Below are 4,196 nucleotides of genomic sequence, written 5' to 3' on the forward strand. Positions count from 1 at the left end.
CCCATACGGCTGACCACGGTTTGAAACCTGTATTTGGTGGCTTGCTTTCTCACTTTCTCTCTCTGTCTCTCTCTGGTAAGTGCACATGCTCTGTAGCAAATTTAAAAATAACAATAATAATAAATTATTTATTTTGTTTTGGTTTTGAGAGGGAGATTATTGTTATAGGGTGCGTGTGGTTGCTGGAGAGAGAGACAGAAAGACAGAAAGACAGAAATCACCCCCACGGAGGACCTCCACGCCACAGTCCCTTCTCCTCCATTCTCCTCTAGGGGTTTTGGGCACACGATCACACGTGCCTGGCATGAGCTGTAAGTCACAGGGTCCAGGACTTGAACCATGGTCAACTATGTGAGAGTCCAGCAATGTAACCATTACGCCATCTGCTGGTCCGGAATAAATGGGCATGTGGGCATGTGTGCCCAAAATCCTGAGAGGAGAATAGAGAAGAAGGGATTTCAGCATGGCCATCCCCCCTGGGGAGTGATTTCTCACTTTCTGTCTCCCTGTCTCTCTGACAAGCGCACATGCCCTATAGCAAAAATCTCTCTCAAAAAAAGAATTATTTATTTAATTTTATTAATTATTGTTATTATTATTATTATTAATTTGCACTAGGACATGTGAGCTCACCAGAGAGAGAGAAAAGAAAGGGAAAATGAGAACGTAAGCTGCCAGGTCAAGGACTCAGACCGTGGTCAGCCATGTGGGAGTCCAGCACCATAGCCACCGTGACACTTAATGTCCCGTGTGTAATTAAATTTCAATTATGTTTATTCTACTTCTTTTTTTGCCAATGCAAACATAATTGATTTTTGTTTTCAGTCTGTGGACTGATCAGCACATGTGACTTACATGAAGTCATTCAAACTGATTTTAAGAAAACTGTCTGAATCATAAACTATTGGTATTTGGGCACTTTTTTATAGAGAAAGGACACATTTCCTTTTACTGGTGAATCCTAAACATATTGGCCCCCAGGGGACACCACTGAGAGCCACTTAGCTCAGTGATTTCCCAAGGAGAGTGTTCATTTTATAAATAGGGAAGGAACAAAAGGACTTGGGAAATGCCCCCTTGCCATCCTCCCTTCCTGCCTGGGGCATGACCAGCCTGTCCACCCAGAGAAGCAGTAGCTCTGAAACCCTGTCCCAGTGAAGCCTCAGCACCGAGCAGCTGCTAAATACAGCCGCAGAGTCTCCTTAATGAATGAATCCCGTAGAAGCCTCCCAAACTGTTGATGCTTCTGTGGTTTCCCCTGGACCTCAGCACCCAGTTTTTAGAAATATATTTGGTTTTAGGTCCTTTCCTAAGTGCCTGAAAGAGGTAATAAATGACTATTGTTTTTGGCCTCATAGCACTGATTCAAACACAGACTGGCAAGGAAATAGAAATACTGTTCTCTTTGGGTCCATATTGCTACTTAATAGCATTCTCCAGGTTCTTCTCAAGGTGATTCATTCATTCATTCAATTAATCAATGGTTAACATTGTGCTAGACACTGAGGGAATGAATCTACCCCAGTGAACAGAACACAGAAACATCTGCCCTCGTGGCACTTGCATTCTCGTGGATTAAGGTACTCACTAAATATCTAACAGTACTTTGTCAGATGGTGAGAAACCCTCAGAGACAGATCAATCCAGAGAAGGGACTAGGTGTGTTAGGTCGTGTCATTCTACCCAGCTGTGTTCCCAAGGTATCCCATTCTCTTCAAGGTGAAGCCAGCATTCTTACCCTGGCCTGGAATGCCCTGTGTGCCCCAGCCCCGTCTCCCAAAGCCCACCGACCTCTGCCCACCCTGGCCCCGCTGCCAGAAGGACTTTGGGTGTCAGCACTGTTCCTGCTCACAACGCTTTCTTTCTTTTTCTAAAGAGAGATTTTTGCTACAGGGCATGTGTGCTCTCCGGAGAGACAGAAAGAGACAGACAAAGTGAAAAATCACCCCCCAGAGGGAATGGCATACACAGTCCCTTCTCCTCTGTTCTCCTCTTGGGATCTTGGGTACACATGCACACGGGCCCGGCGTGAGTTTTAAGCACCAGTCTGTGACTCAAGCCAGGGTTAACTAAGTGGGAGTCCAGCGACATAACCGTTATGCCATCTGCTGGCCCCCACACTTTCCTTCTACTGGCATCACCACTCCTTCAGAAAACTGCAAGACTAGCTCCTTTACCTCCGTTTGGTCCATGCCCAGGTGTTGCCTTCTCAGAGATGCCCGTGCTCACCACCTGAGTTCAAATCTCAGCCACCTTTCTTTTCTTTTTTTTTTCTTTTTTCTTTTTTGGAGAGGTTTTTGCTATAGGGCACGTGCGCTCGCCAGAGACGGACAGAAAGCGAGAAATCACCCCCCAGGGGGGATGGCCAATCCCTTCTCCTCCATTCTCCTCGCGGGATCTTGGGCACACACACACGCGCCCGGCGTGAAGCCGCTGGGTCTGGGACTTGAACCGTGGTCGACTATGTGGGAGTCCAGTGACATAGCCATTACGCTAACTGCTGGTCCCTCAGCCACCTTTCTTATCCACGCCAGCATTGCCCCTCTCCTGGAAGTCACAGCCCAGCAGAGGGTGTGACCGGTTGGCATGATTGGGCAGAGCCATTGGCAGAGTGGCACCTCTGGCTTCCTCTCCAGAGGCAGGTCTGCCTGTGGGCTGAGCGTCCAAGTCCTGCCAGTCCTTTTTGTTTTTGTTTTTGTTTCTGTTTCTGGTTTTTTGTTGTTGTTGTTGTTTTCCCCAGAGGATTTGTGTATTCACTGGAGGGAGAGAGAGCTAAAAAGCAACCCCATGGAGAATGGTCACGCTGCAATTGCTTCTCCTCCATTTCTCCCTCCCGTCAGGTTTTTAGGCACACCATGCACCCTGCGTGTTTTTCAGGCCTCCAGGTCTGGGATTGGAACTGCCATGTGCCCTGTGGAATCCAGCCACCTGCATCACCATACCGCCGTTGGCCCGTGTGTTTAGTCTTGGGGAAGTTCTCAGTAAAGGCCCCAGTGCCTCGCAGCAGCACCCTGGAATGCCCCTGGTCTCTTCGAGAGCTTTGACCCAGCCCTGAGCTGAATTAGCGGGAATTCCCAGGATGCCCCTTGCCCTTCTCATACCCTGGGACAGTACCTCTACGGTGGATGGAGTTTCCTGAAGCAGAGGGCCCTCCTTCAGAGCGGCTGTTTCTAGCCAGTGGGTTTCTGCTGAGTGTGTCTGATGCGTACAGTCTGCTTCCCCCTCAGCAAGGACATCCTTGTTCTCCTCTCCAAGATGTTTCTCCCTTTCGTCACTCTCTGTGACAGCATTGTCTGCATTCTCAGCTTTCAGTTTCACTGGCTGTGCTGACCTTTTGTGTATCTCTTGTGTTTGTTGAGAAACTGAAACCACATCTCAGACCTAACTGCCTCATTCCCATTTTATTCAAAACCGAGTTTATTTTCCACCTTATCTCTACCCCTTCCCAGTCTCACAGCATTAAAAGGACACATCCCTAATTGACAACGCTCAGAGGCTGCGACTCTTGTGACATAATGAATCAAATGTAGAAGGAACTCATTGCAGGTGGGCTTTCTGAGGGGGACTTGTGCACGCAGGATGCTGAAGGAGGGCCCTTTGGAGGGTGGGGAGGAAGCAAGGGAGTCAGAAGTTGAGCTTGGGTGCCTGCTCCAGGGGGCACTCTAGAGCTAGCGTAGTTCTTGAGTCATCGCCCCTGGGACAGAAAGGGCCAGGCCTTTCTACTCCAGCATCCCTCAGTCGTTCCACAGTGGTCACCCTGGAGAAGGGACCTTGGACAAAGGCAGGGTCTGCAGCTGAAGCCTTCTCTGCAGAGGTCAGCAGCATCCCGGCAAGTGCAGCAGGAAAGCCTGACTGCAGGGGAACCAGGCTGTGCCTGCCAGCACCTCCCAGAAGAATGAAGAGAAATTCAGCTACAGCTCCGACTGAGGCAGTGCTTCGTTCAGAAGTCACCTCCATGGCCAGTTTCGGTTTGGTAGAGAAATTTGGTTGATTTCACTGAAACCACTGGATGTTAGAGCCCACAGGCCATGGAGGTTGTCTAGGCAACATGTTGTTTAAAAAATAAATAAATAAAAGAAGTGGAGTAAGAAAGAATGGAGAGGAATTCTCAGTATGCTTTCCCCAGAAACACCCCAAGACAAGGATTTGGGAGTAAATGGTTTATTTAAGAGGTTCTCCCCAGAAATATCAGCAGG

This window comes from Tupaia chinensis, unplaced genomic scaffold (assembly GCF_000334495.1).
Source record: "Tupaia chinensis unplaced genomic scaffold, TupChi_1.0 Scaffold000217_1, whole genome shotgun sequence".
Lineage (NCBI taxonomy): Eukaryota > Metazoa > Chordata > Mammalia > Scandentia > Tupaiidae > Tupaia > Tupaia belangeri.